Source organism: Osmia lignaria, chromosome 16 (genome assembly GCF_051020975.1).
Source record: "Osmia lignaria lignaria isolate PbOS001 chromosome 16, iyOsmLign1, whole genome shotgun sequence".
NCBI lineage: Eukaryota > Metazoa > Arthropoda > Insecta > Hymenoptera > Megachilidae > Osmia > Osmia lignaria.
In genome coordinates, this window is record NC_135047.1 from 5,341,061 (window position 1) to 5,355,870 (window position 14,810).

General features: G+C 41.3%; 1 protein-coding gene across 1 annotated transcript in view; it reads right to left on the reverse strand.

The window, feature by feature from the left end:
* The window catches only part of LOC117601239 (uncharacterized), a 153,503-nt gene that overhangs the window by 121,845 nt on the left and 16,848 nt on the right, over positions 1–14,810 (reverse strand). The window lies entirely within an intron of this gene.

The following is a 14,810-nucleotide window of genomic DNA, read 5'->3' on the forward strand; positions in this document are numbered from 1 at the left end:
CCGCGAGCCTATTACCGTTTTCATCCAGTTGGTATAGAACCGAGAATATTTCGAAGTGTTTTCGAGATAAGCAGAAATGATAATTAAATTAATCTCAAAATGAAACAATTCAACGTATGAAATAAAAATTCATAGAAAAATTGAAAAAATGTCTTCGCTAACGCAACGAAAACACGATCGTTCGTCTTCATAATTTCGTTAAGCCGGTTACAGTTTATTGGTCGTTTCTGCTTGCCCGATTTTCCATTATTCTTCGATTATGGAAATAACATTGGAGGGTACCAGCAGGCCTCCTAATGACGTTCGATTCCGTCCACGTGCATGAGCAATAAACATTCCCATCGAGCTACGATTTTCCGTTCTCAGCCTAATTACGTGAAACTTCTCGAGCAGCTGGAAGGGCCAACTATCGGAAAGTCTTTAGAACTTTCTGCCCGAGTCCTAAGAAAGGTATAATTTTCGGGAACCGATGACGGTAACTCGCCGTAAAATGGTATAATAGTTGGAACAATGTTACTATTTTAGACGCGTCGAGTACGACTATTCTTAAAGCAATTTATAAATCGAATCGAGTAAAAGCCTAATTTCTCGTTCACCAAATGATAGAAAAAAATGGGATGCTGTATTTCAGGGTTGTTCAGGGTCTATACGTCTTGGAACTCTATTAAAGCACAGAATAGCGGAAACACAATGGTACAGTGTATCGTCGTTGAATCGCTGTTTATGATGCCGTTAACGTAATGACTGTCTCTGGTGCAACAATCTAAGAGGCAATTGCCGTGTCTACGACGACTTATCGCCTTTTCCTACTTCTCCTCTCGCGATTAAGCGTCCAAGAACGAACGAGCCTCGAGCCTCGTTCCCCGTCGACGAGCAATTTTTATTTCAACCGGCCGATGCTCCATAAATTCGGGGGGCCGGGCAATCGCGTACGCTACCCATAACTCCGAGCAAAAGATTGGCCAAATTTTATCCTTTTTTCTCGCGATCGGCCATCACCGAGATTCATCGAAATATATGGCGAAAAGAAATTCAGAATTTCTTTCAACGAAAAAGTTATATCGCACCGGTACGCGTCCCCGTTGCTTGATCTATCGTTTTCTATACAAAAGACCTTTCCTCCCTTGGCCCGCGTTGCCTCCCCGTCCAACGAGCACGCTTTTATTGGACAATTCTCTAATTTATGACGCTTATACACCTATAAAATTTCGCAAGCGAATTTGAATCCTCTTGCTCGTTCCCGACATATGTCGACGATCGTTCGCGTTCCCATCGTGTCCAAATCTTTCGTTTTTACGGGATTATACATTTTTCAGACGTAAGGTTCGACCTAGAAACCTTCCAACCGTGATATTTGTTATTTAATTGACCGTCGTTAGATTCGAGGAGGAAAATTTTTGCATTGTTCGTTTCTCAAGTATTTTTCGTTAATAAATATTCCGATTTTTACATAGAAAACTTGACATCGAGAAGGAAGATCGATTAGTTCCGCGAGGCGAGAATCTCTCATGCACCGTGGAACTGCAGTCGAGCAAATTTTACGTTTAATCGAGGCTGGAAATCTTTCATTTGATCCACGTCGATTACAGCGATTTCAACGAGGGAGATTTCAAAGCGATCGCATTGAATAATTGGGAGCCGGGAAAAAAATTATTTCGCGAATTGAACACCGTTCGATGAAACCATTGGTCGGTGCTGTTAATCACAGAGCAGCTTCCATGATTGTCTGCCTTCATTACTCTGTCATTTCGTTCCGATGGTCGACATTTCTGTTCGTTAAACGATACGATTCTCCCGGATTAACACCTACCAGAATGAATTACTATGTACAACGATTGCTTCTTTTTCGCTTTCGAAAACGTTTACGCACGCGAAAATGAAAGAACTTTCTATTATTGAAAATTGCACAGATTTTAATTTAAATTCGTTTCAATTTTAAACGATAAATACAAGAGGTCTCGAAGGTGTTAAATACAAGCCTGCATAAATTTCCCTGAAAATGGAGAACTCTATAGAATATTATTCAACAGCTGTTTATGCTATTCAAATCCATAGGAATTCGAAAACGATTCAAAGATTTCCTGACGGAATTGTAGGAAAATCGAGAGTGGAATATTTATACAAATGAATGAATTACGAAGGCTTCCCTCATCTTTCCTCGCTAGGTTCGAGCTGATTTCGAATTTTTGCGGTTTGTCACTCGCCAAGAATATATATATGCGTCCAGGATTGCGAATCCAGCGATCGGAAATGCATTACCGCAAACAAATTTCGCGGACACGATAAAAAGCGGGAACACCGAACGGCGAGCAAGGAAAGACCGCTGTAGGCGAGTGAAATTTCCGCAGATATCTTATCTAGCATTTTTTTTTTTTGTTTTTTGTTTTTTCTATCCCACCGACCGACTCTTTTATCTTGACGTTTCTGCCCGTTCAATTTCCACGGGACGCGAACTCGCTATCATGCTTTCCGCATGCCTTAATTAAAATTCATTCGTTCCCGTCGTCGATCGAGCCGCGAATTATTTCAAGTCGAAACCGTTCGTTTACCTTCCACGAATTCCACCGATCCGTTTTATCGTTCGAGGATAGCTGTTGCTTTCAATTAATAATTTAAAGCCGCCGTTTCAATATCGATACGAACATTTTCGGACAACCCCAGCGGTGTCACCATTAATTGTACAAACGTCCAGATCCACGGTGATCGGAGATTCTTTTATTTATCAAAGAGTTTGTATGGAAAAAATTAATCTTTCGAAATGAAGAGATGCGTCGATGTCCGGGTAAAACAATCGCGACCCGCAGTTATTTTCTCAAGCTCTTTTAACGACGCCAATCGCGGTTGCCGCGTGTTTGTCGACAGTTCAAAGGGTAACGCGTACAGTTTGATCCGATACATCTCTCTTCGCTCTATTGATTCTACGCTCGCGTAAACCCGCTTTGAAATCGACAATGAAATTCGTCTGTGCCGACTAGAGCGACTGTGTTTCATGAAATCTCTCTCTATGTATATTTATCCAACTAACGATCCTATTGTTTTTTCATCCCCAAAGCAGGATCATAACGCGTAATCTTTGAATTTTCTTTACACGAAGGAATAATTGAATAAAGTTTCCAGGGAAAGAATCTATCGCTGCCAATTTTTGTCTCGTCCGAAGCTGCTTGCTCGAGTTTCTTTTCGTTTACTTGCGAATCGTCACGGTATCTCGCCCTTGCAAAATCGCAGCTCGACGAAGGAAGCGTACACGGCATATCGAACCGTGACGGTAGCCGAGTTTGGATGCCGTCCAAGGATGGGTCCAGGTTGGCAGCGCATAATTCGCAACAAGCAAACCGACGCCAACCGCACAGATCCGACAGAAACCGCTTCATTGTTCGTTGTTGCGAGCTTAATCGCGCAGTCGAGCGTGAAAAATACGAGGAACGGAATGATACCCTATCAGAGAACAGGGATGCTTGTAATTCGCGAGCTTTCAAACGGTGCACGCATCCCTCTGAGAGAAATAAACGCTTTGCTTTCGTGCGCCGTCGCTTCTCGCAAAGGAAACGTTACATCAACGAGCCTTGTTCCCGTTATTACATCGCCTACGTGCGTGTTTGATTCGAGATAGGTATTCTTTTGTTGCGATAAACGTGAAAACGAACAATATTCGCTGAGCCACTTTGGCCGAGGAATTATATAATCAGAACACCCACTCGCCATTAATTAATTACAGCTGATAAAATCTATTTTCATGAAAAAAATGAAGATCTTCCAGGAAAATCAGGTTGTTATATTAAGTAGGACGGTTGTAATTAAATTAATTGCGAGTGAAAGTAACGACGATTCAAGTGTTACTTTCTAAGGTTATAAATTGGGACATTAAAATTGATGAGTACCAAGATAATAGGACTTCTGATTTACTAATTATAATATCAACAAAAATCTGTCCTTCCATTCCCTACGGCATCCAATTAATTTCACGACAAAACAACAATTTTCCCTCCTTTAATGATCCACTTCAGTTCGTAAAAAGTAAAGAAAAATCTTTTAATGCTCCGTTCGGCAAATTTTTAATTTCAACCCCAAACACCGCCTTCGGTGGCCAACAAAGGGAAATTAAAAGGAGCGGTTAAGCAAAGGGACGGAGATTTCACGTAAGAATTCCACTTAAAAGATTAAAAGGTCTCCCTCGCGAATCTGTCGCGTCAATCTCGAAGCATCGAATCATATTCCAGCTGGCTGAGAAACGCAATTATAATCAGAAGCGCGATAAAACCGATCAGAAAAAGGAGCGTGGGAGGAAAAAACAGGCAAGCGGATAAAACCTCTTTCAACTCGGACGCTTCCCGAAGCGTCGATCAAAGGACCAGAAAGACGTTCGCTCTTTCATCAAACAACGAGGCGGGCAACTTTCCAATTACGTTGCTGCTGTTCTCGAGTCGATGCCGAGGATGGTCCGCGCCGACTTCCGATCTGCGGATACCCGGCTATCCGGATAATGGAAAAGCGACGAGCCTCGCGAGTTCACGATACCACCGTTCGTCCAACCGGAAACGCGTTATTAATGCGACCGGTAGTCCTAGGACAGAATCCTATCTCTGAATCTTCGACTTCCATTCGATCTTAATCGATTTTCACGCTCCAACTGTAAGGAGCATCGCTCTCGACGCGTTGAAACAAGCTTCGAGTAGAAATTCAGAGTTTAAAAAACCAGTGCTAGAAATTTAACAATCTTTTTAATACTGGTTAGAAATGATCAGAAATGGCGATGTCAATTATTTAGGGATAATAAAATTTTCATTTCGAAGATGTCAAACACGTTTCACCGAATTCAGTCTATTAACCGATAGATGTACACAGGGGGCATAGTTATCGAAACAGTTAACATCGAACCTACAGGGGTCATTCAACGCCGGAATTAATATCTAATTATGGATATGACGGTAGAGGAAGCTGTCAGTAACAGTGTTTGAACGTCCAGTATGCATACTCTACTCGGCTAACCGTGGCAGACAGAGAACAGGAATCGGTGTAAACCGACTGTCAATAGCGTAACTTGGATACCAGCTATCCTATTTCCATTAGAAATGACTTCCAACGGTCCACAGTATTTCCTCGAGATCTACGCTATGATACTTGTGTCTACGACATCTGTTAACCAACGAAATTCTATGTATAACAGAACGGCTTAAATTTTGTATAATCCAAAGATGAAATTAAATAGATTTAATACCATGGTTTAAATAAAATTCAAAGCTATTGCTACGAAATTTTATAATAAAACAGTTTGAATATTCTTTGGATTATTTTACGATGCTTTCAAATCAAATATTGACTATCCATAACTCCTTCGGGAGCATAATAACCAACAATTTTCCTAGGACGATTCTATTTACGATCAGATACAATATCCGTAGCCGATCGAACGTAAAATCGTCATCAAACAAAGGGAATCGTTTGCGAGACACGTTACAAATTTCCTACTCCATGAACGTTTGTTTTCCATCAACTTTTCCCCTCGTTACAGACAGAAAAACAGAAAAGCTGGGTATACAGGAATGAAATCGGTGTATCCTGGAACGGAAGTGAAACGAATGGAATTCGAGCGGGGACGTCGTTAACGAGACCGTTTGCTACGAAAGCAATTTGCTTATGACTCGATCTTCTCTGGTTTGCCGAATTTCATTCGTTGAATTTTAATTAGTTCGCTCCCGGAGTGGTTGTTATTTGCTGTTTCATGGGGAACAAATTCGATATCGATGCTGGTTAAATGGTCCTAAATGTGTTTGTAACGTTCGTTTCGTGAAATTATGTTGTCCCGGGAAGAGAATTGAAAGTTACGAGGCTTTTCGAACCATTAACTTCTTCGAATCGATGCAACATTAATTGCTAATAATAACGAAACGGGTTATTTGAAATTTTTCTTTCCCGAACACTTCGTTTAACAAACGAAACACGAGGCAAGAAACTAATGAACACAAGTTTAGTTTAGAACCGACAATTTAAAACTACACCCCATTATCCTTCGACTGCGAATCGGTTACACTGAATCGACTCTTCCGACCTCTTTTTTATCACGACTCTCGATGCATTTCCCAAGGGAAAACTCGATGAAACTATCATGAAATTACTTGGCCGTTTCGAGGCGTGTCGAGAAAGTTTCCGAATGACTGATCGAACGCAATTCGTTTTAGCGATTCCATTTGAACAACTTTGTTGCGGTGAATTCCTACTCGGAAAAGATTACATTTTCCAAACGATTGTTTAAATGATTGGATTTTATTGCCGCCTGCTCAGAATCAGTAGCATCTGAAAATTCTTTTCTCTGAGCAACAAAGACTCGAATACCCCGCGTTTGAAGTTCATTCAACGTAAAATCAGTCCTTTTATCAACGTCGCGGAAGAGGAGTACTTGATAAGATCAATCATAAGCTCGAAGTAAGAATCGCGGAAAAGGATGAAGCTTTCTGTTGGTTGCCGACGGAATATTTAACGTCTGAATTATTTCGATACATTCCTGCTAGTTTCTCGAATTCGGTCTGTTCCTAGCGCGTATATCTTCGAGACGATTCGATAACTCCGTTCGAGCGTGAGCTCACGATTTTCTGCGAAGCCAGGAAATCCCGTCTCCGGGCACTGGTATTATCTTCGTTATATTAATGCAAGCCGATTTCAAACTTCGCTGCTCACGTCAACTCCTGATCTCCAGTTGGCCCGACACGATTTAGGTTTGAACAACTTCAGTCCTCCTGCCGTAGAACGTCCCCCTGATAAGACTAATGTTAGTTGAGTCACGTAACCTCGTAACACATTCAGATATCCCAACCAGTCCACCAACTAAGCTTCGCCTCCATGTATCACGATATCAACCGTCTCTTTTGAGACAATAGAGAAACCCGACCTGTTCGATGGACGATGTTGCGAGAAATTATTTGTATCTCTATTGCCATGACCCCGTCGTCGCACCGAGGAAGGACCTTCGCAATTAACGCTTTGACGAGTCCTATCAGAGATTCATGGCTCTTTTCCAAATACCATTACGAATCGCTACATTTTCCGATTGCCAACTTCCTAATTTGGCTATCTTCAAAAACAAGTATCAAAAACGATCTATCATAGCAGAAAGAGTTAACGATCGATTCCCCGAAGAGATCGCGAGAAGTGAACGAAACGAAATCGAAGTTGACACGGTGGAAACGAAGCAACGTGATCGCCTTTGCAAGGAAATGAAAGGCAAGTTTTCCGCGAGGCATTAACACGATAGACGAGGGATTTGCCTTGAGAAACAGAAACGAGAAAGGAGGTTTCAATGTTCCTTTTGTTAATACCGTGGCAGATAACAAGTCGCGAGACATCCAGAAAGGCAAGTAAGTAAGTATTGTTCAACGGTGGAAGAGGGAATTCGTTCTTCTTAGCGTCGCTGAAGAGACGGTCAATATTTGTGCGAGACCGTTTCGCAGGAATGCTTCCTCCCGAATTATTATCGGGAAGCGAAAGGAAATGAGAATTCAACGTTGACGATACCCTGTTCGTTTGAACGACGAGCTGCAAAAACATCCTCTCCTTCATCGTATTTTATCCACCTCAAACTATCCACCATTCGAACGCAATTCGACTACGTAATGGAGTTTCAGCTTTAACTAACTGGCCGTAACTTCGACGGTACCATGGTAATAAGGACATCACCGGGGGAATAGGACCTAAGGAGATCGTAAATGAACCGTGTTCTGCGCTGCTTTTGATCAATCGGACCGAATAATGCGCAAAGTTACCAAATGATTTTATATATACTGACCGTACGAACGAATAACTGGAAATTCCAGTGAAATTGTAAATGATTAAATAATTTAAATAAATGTGTCTACCCCGTTAAATTATATTTAAGCTTCCTATCATGCGGGTACCATCATCGCACCCAACGATACCGAATAAAATCAACGAACCATTCGCTCGAACGATCAAAATCTAGGTTCCATCGCGTAAAACGAACCTGACAATCACTACTCTCCTCTTGAAATGCAACTTTACCAACACCGAAACATCCTGGAATCACTCGCGCGACATACAAAACATTCGCCAAGATTATTTGCGCGCAAGCCCAGGAGGCATTTTTCATTTCTCACCGTTCGCCATTAGATTTTGCGTCCATCTTCCTAAACCTTTGTTCTTCTCGTTCCTGTTTTTCCCCCGATACATTTCTCATTCCTTTTCTTTTTATTAAGAGTAGAAAATTCGATTTCGTAGAAGACAAAAATCCGTAAGAAGCAATATTCATAAAATTCCGTCTATCGTCTTTGGAAAGCATAAGCATAGAGAGGAAGGAAAAATCAATAGAAGAAAGTATGCCGTGATAGGGAAATTTTGCCTATCGTTTGTGTTTGGAAGTTTGAAAAGAAGCTCTCGTGTCGCTTCTCCTCAGCAACCAACCGCAATATCGTCTTCATAGAGACAGTTGCAAATAAACATATACGTCCAATAAAAGGGATGAGAATATAAAGGCAATCGATATGCTATGGTACACTTGGATGCAACGTAAGCTTCTCGTCGTTAAAAGTAAGTGTAAAAGGAATCGAGAGAACCTTAGAAGAAATTCAGGTCTTAGGAAGAATCTAAAGAAAGTCTAACCCAGAACCTAGTCGTGCTCTATGTCGTGCTTTGTCGTGCTCTATGAGAAAATAAAAAAAAAAAGGAATTCGAAAGACTAAACTCTTTAGTCGGTTCGTCTGGAGCGGATGAAAACTAAGGAAGAAAAGGCTGAGTAGAAAGAAAAATCTGGAGGATGGTTAAAGAAGCAAAAGTCTCCTAGGCTGTAAACGCTAGCTGGCAGAGTACTCGAGGGTGCGCTGGCCGAGGAGCAAAAGACGGTGACGGAAACTGTAAAACGAAGGTCTAAGTAGCGGAGAGCAGCTTAAAGCTCCACCGCCACATGTGCGGGTATTCCCGAGAAGCATGTGGCTGGGCTCGAGTAGTAATCCGGACTACCATTTGCAGCCACGAAAACTAAGTACGTGAAACGAATTATTATCGGACCACGAAACGAGCTTCAAGCCACAGCCGAGCCGAGATTATCAGCCTCGCTGTTTGCCTCGCCTCTGAACTGTCTCTACGGGCTGGTTCCTCTGAATTTAACCCGTTTCCCTCGCCCTTTTTTTCAACTCGATTCTTTTGAAAGCGTCCGCGCAATTCGTCCTTCCTCGAAGCTGCCTCCGGTAAATTAGTGTAAAATACCTCGCGTATGTAACGACCTCTGATAATAATGAAGAAGTTAAGAGTGAAAAGTTTCTTCCATCGCAAGCGTAATCTGTCAGGATTCGATAATTTCCTCTAACTCATGAATAATGCCGCGGTATTCCATCGAGTTTCCGGGAAACTTACATCGGTTGACTGGTCGCTTCGATGCTCTATAGGAAATTTTCTGATGGCGACCGCAAATACCAAAAGCCTCGACTAGAATATTTACGAACTTCCAAACTTCGGACGTACGGTGCTTTCATTTTTAAAGCTTAATGGACGGTGGCGTGTAATCCCGCATGAAGTATGAATATCACCGGGCGCGATGTTTCCTCAAAGTTTTGCACGATTACGTCTGGACAAATGGTTCAACCCGCGGCATTCCATTACCAGAATTTCCAAAAATTCCCGAATTAATATTCCTACGCTGCCCCGTTTCATTTATTTCCATTTTAATTTGGAAAATTAATCGCTTTGCGACTTGCGCTATGAAAATCCACCATGTATTCTTTTCGTATTCTTCAGGAGCCGCTTATAAATACCGGACAACGGGATATCTGGCGGCCTTATAAGAAGCGGAGAAACGATAGCGCACACGCGCCCAAAATGTGCGGCTCGTTGGTAAGAAGTAACGTGGTGATAAATCCCGAGCATGACCCGGACGACTGGCTTTCCCGCAGCGTTTTGGTCTGGTTGCTCTGCAGCAAACTCAGCCACCGCTGAGCAACGAAATATTACGTTGTTTCCACGAAGAAGAATCGCGGGGAATAATTTTATCACGGATAAACTGTCTTCGCCGGTGAATTAATGGGCCGACGATTTGATGAGGCAAAAGTTTCAAAGAAAATCAAATCTCTGCCAAGTTATTTCAACGAGACGTTAACGCGATCATTTTGTACGAACAAAGTATTCGCTGTTGCCCTATTAACGAAGCTTTACAGCTAAATTTTCCACGAACTAACCAAAGGAAAAAAAGAAATGCAAGGAACGTAATAAGGAGAAGAAATAGTATAAAATCCCGCACGCAATGAGAAGTCATCCTTATGAGAATTCTATGGAGATGGGTACCAGACAGTGTACTTTTATGAAATTCCATCGAAGCGGTAGAAAGAACGAGGGACGAGCGTAAACGCGATCGCAAGACGATGTTAAATATTCCAAAGTATCTATGTTTACCGTATTAAAATCAGCCGCGCATTGTGCCAGCCACGGATCGTTAATGGAACAATAATAGGCGCGTGGGTGGTCGTATTACTGACACGTATACGATAAAATTACAGCGGCGGGTAATTAATGTTCGATAATGGCCGAGGACACTCGGTAAAATTATATTCTTGCGAGTTTTACGCGGCAGCACCGCGATGCATAATCTATCGGGTTACGGGGTCATGCATAATTCAACTGATACGAATTATTACCTTGATACGAATCGCACAACGTGAATTATCCTTTGTTTCTGTTTCCCTTCTTTATTTTTCTAATTTCCTCTAAACGCACCTTTACACTGCCTATTGCATTTTTATTCTATGTATAGTTCACTCTAACAATAACAATCTAATAAAAAGCAAACGTTTTTATGCGATTTCCTTGTAGAATTCTTATTTGCAGAAATTGCAGATTCTAATTAGACTCTTCTCTGCACCATTGTTAATTAACTTGCTACAAACGAATCGTCTGCAATTGAACTGCTGAATTTAAGTGGAGGTATACTTTCGAATTTAGAGGGACTTAGTCTCTCGACTCCACAAACTTATTAATCCTTTACACTCATACGCTTAACTAGCATGAAACTATTAACCCTCTGCAAACCCAATTTCTGGGGAACGTTAGGGAAACGCGGATAATAAATCACGGTAAGATTCGGCTTATTTCGTAAATTAAATAGCAGAACGCGATTTTCATTGAACGAATACGTCGTCTGTGGATCAATTTAGAAGTACTCCCTGTCCCCAGGGTGCATTATTCTCGACAAAAGAGCCGCCAGAAACTTGCGAGTTTGGTTACCCTTAATTACCAGCGGTCCTGAGGGAAAAGTTGAAATCACGGCCCTAAGTGAGCGAGGGAGGGTTCGAAAAAAAGAAGAAATGGAAAGCAGAAGAGGACGGAGACGGGGGATGATCGAAACGCGAGACGTTATCGGCGTGTCAAGAGTTTTCAATAGTTAACGAGCTTTTGATCTGATTATCGAGGAAACTTTCGAAGAAGTGTGACAACCCACGGCTCGAGGACCGGCCACTAGAGGCAGAGGGGTAATTTCGATGTTTTAATCTGACCCAATGAATCTTAAATGATTTATAACAACCAAATGAACAGTTCTATTCAATACCCACTCGACTTCGTCGACTAGTTTCTTATGTTTTCTACAAAAGATTTTCAATAAAACTATACTTTAAATATTAATGAGTTAAACGGTACTTCGAGGATATTAAGTGGCAGAGAAATTTGCATATTCCTTTCATTTTTCTAGTTTATCGAACGCATTCACGCCGTTTTACACGCGGTAACGAAGGTCTTGTGTATCCGTGAAGGGCGCGTAATCATTCGTTTGAAAAGTTTCGCGAAATCCCAAAGCGGACATAAATCACCGAAGCGTCGTTGCTTCGGGGCTGAAAGTCAAAGGTCGAAGAAACATCTAGTGAAAAGTTGAAAAACGAAGGAAGGCTGGTTTCTTGGTCAAGATACTGTTTTCCAGCCGTTCGTTTGCGCGCCTTTCGCGCCGACTTACTTTACTTTTAATCTAATTAGTCAGGCAAAAGTCATCGGCGAAACTTCCGGCGAAAACTCACCCGCTTTTTCGTCGGGTCAACTGAGAGGGAGGAGGGAAAAAAAAGAGAGGTACACGTACAGAAATGTTTCAACGAAACGGGAAAGTTTTTCACGAATAACGAGCATCGGGGAAAGTTTTTATTACGTTCCCCGATACAGCTTAATTCCAGTACGTGCCGGGATAGATTCCTTGTCCATCGTGGATGATGAAAGACGAGATCTCGTATGCTTTGTTATCATCAGGCAACAGGGAATCCCTTTTCATGGGATTCACCCATAAATCAATTCGTTTGCTAGCAAAATCCTCAGCTGACGCGTGACTTAGGTTCGGATATCAGGTTTTCTAAGGGATACTTTCGACTTCTCACAATCTACTGACTAAATGATTTTTCAGACTGTTACAGCGACTCCGACCATTGGACGAACCAAACCGCTGATACCCTAACATTCCCTCGCACCCTTAGTGAACAGCATGCGTCATCTACTATGTGATATCGCAATTTAACGACTATCGATGCTACGATATAGACACCTTGTTTGAGCACAGGGCGTTAATCAGCGTTCGCTCAAACGTGTCTTTGTCTGCATGAAACCCGCGTATCCACCACGATGTAAACTTACAACGTCATGCTATGAACGATGTTACTGTAACTGCCTAATTGTACGGGATTCCCGATATACACGAACCGGAGACACCCGTCACACGGATCACACGATTAACTAACTAAAGCCGTGTTGTATCGCCAGAGGATATTTCTGATTACCACAAAATTTGTCCCGTTTTCAAAGCGCTCTTTAACAAAGAGATTGAAATTTCATAAAAACCATGAACAAATCAAATGTTTCTGATGGTTAAAATGAAAATATTATACGGTCAAATAAACTGAAAATGCGAAATGAAACTGTTTCTGTACAAGATTATCGTTACCAAAATATCAATGCTGAAAAACTCTGTGTTTGATTACGTTTTTAATTAACGAATCTCGTTTACGAACAACATAGGTTCGTGTATAAAAACAAACAATTTTTAAGTTAATAAAATAAAATTTTTGAACAATAAATGTTTCGTCATGGAAAACAATGCGAAAGAACAAAAGTATTGAAATTTTATAACGAGATTCATTCGAGCGAATTTCCAAAATGGATTTTTTCAAAAACAGAACTTTCCTACATACTTTTTTAAACGTTGTAATAAAATTTCACGAATAAAATAATTCGATTTCTAAATTTTCTTCAAAATTCTTTCCACTTATTCCAAGCGTATTATTTTTATTTCACGAAATTCTACTAGCAACGTCTAGAAAGTGTCTCAAATTCGTTCTTTCACGGAATTTTCCTCGTTCGTTGAAACAATCCTTAAATCGAACCGTAAGACTGGAGTTCGATGTTTACAAACGATACAAACAAACTACAGAGACGCGCGACGATGTTCCACGGTCGCAAACACTTCAACAGCGAGAGCTTCGCGTGGTCGCGGTGACTTTCGAATTCCGAAGAGTGTTTACATGGAGAAAAGTGTTTTCTTTTTTCTGTGCAAAGTTTACCGAGCCAGTCGTTGTTTCATGGACGGAGAGAAAGGGGTCAAGTAGCTTTTAGTCGAACTTACTTTATTGGTAACACGTATACACACCGAGCCACTCGACTTTGATCTGCTCGCATTTGATTCGCTAATTAGACCTTTCACGTCCAACTCGAGGCTTGAAACGAAATAAAATTCCCTCTTATCTCGGCATGAAACACGTGCTTATTGAAGATAAAACGTGAATCAAGTAATGATTTTATGAAAAGTGAACGACTATAATAATATATTTAGCTTCAAAGCGCGTCTGAAAGCCATAGAAAAGCCGGTTGAAGACCTTTTGTAAACGGAACAGTAACAGCACGGGGATATAATCCTTTATTTTGGTAGCGCGTGAAAAGCTAAAGATCGCTTATAACTCTGAGGATGTATTTTCAACGCAAATTCGTGTTTCAAACTACGCGTGTATCGTCGTTCGGGATTGTTTCCCCGACGTTTCGATATCAAACTTGCTTTGTTTCACGGTTTTCTCAGCAAATCAAGGAAAAGTCGTTCGGTCGGAGTGACAAGGAAAATTCCTTACGCCGTCAATATCCTTCCCGATAACGTGTCTATCGGTAACAATTTCAATTTTCCATGCCTCGTTCGATATCGATCCCGGCCGAATCTGCGCAAGCTAACCCGAATTGAAAAGCTCCCTGAACGATCTTAAAACACAAAGAAATGAAAACGGCTGTATCACCGATTTGTGGAGGCGACTTTCCATTAGCGAAATAGCGCTCCTTCGTCGACCGGTCGTCACTTTCAGATACGCTTGGCACCCTTGTTTTCTCGCTTTTGTGTCCCTTCCCTATTTTTTCACTTCCTTCGCGTCGCTTTTACGGTCAGGGGTTAATACATTCGAAACCAACGACACATACCTTATGTGTCTCGTTTTACACGTATGTAATGTAACCAAAGATGCAGCTTATACGTCTTGTATTAATTAAGGAACATAATTGACTACGCACCACGTGCATCTTCTGGTATTTATAGAATACAAGCAATGATGCAACCTATGTGTCCTAAGCTATCTATGCAATGCAACATATGTATCCCCTACTAATTATTCAATTCAATTGGCGTCCTACGACCTTTATGCGATATATGGTACGTATTCTAAGGCGTCTTGAGAAGAAATGGAGTCAAGGAACAAATATAGCGTAACGATACGAAGTTACATTCCACGAGCAATAATAACGACCGTACTTTTATAGAGTCCTCGTTACAGGATGAAGAGAACTGTATTACATTAGAATACACGTACACCATT